At 28.1% G+C, this 292-nt stretch overlaps 1 protein-coding gene across 1 annotated transcript in view; it reads left to right on the forward strand.

Annotated features, from left to right (window-relative positions):
- The window catches only part of LOC126904974 (GTPase-activating protein CdGAPr), an 11,190-nt gene that overhangs the window by 2,838 nt on the left and 8,060 nt on the right, over positions 1–292 (forward strand). The gene's annotated exons all lie outside the window — the stretch shown is intronic.

Here is a 292-nt window from a genome sequence, read left to right on the forward strand (position 1 = left end):
TGTGTCTGTTACCACTTTTTCTCAGCTCTCACCGAACCGATTTCTTTCAATGATACGTCAAAAGATCACAAATTGTATCTAGTCGAAGACATTACCCTTGAAAATTGAAAAAAATTCCCTCGTTCCCGTAAATGGGGGAAACCTCCAAAAAAATTACAAATTTAAAAATCGATAATTTTCAAAATTTTTTCACTTTTTTTTCTTAAAACTTCCATAACTTTTTGAAAAATCAACAAATCAACATAATTTTTTTTTATACTAAAACCTTAGATATTTACCTTTCATTTGATAT

Source organism: Daktulosphaira vitifoliae, unplaced genomic scaffold (genome assembly GCF_025091365.1).
Source record: "Daktulosphaira vitifoliae isolate Bord-2020 unplaced genomic scaffold, ASM2509136v1 Scaffold_4, whole genome shotgun sequence".
In the NCBI taxonomy this organism is placed as follows: Eukaryota; Metazoa; Arthropoda; class Insecta; order Hemiptera; family Phylloxeridae; genus Daktulosphaira; species Daktulosphaira vitifoliae.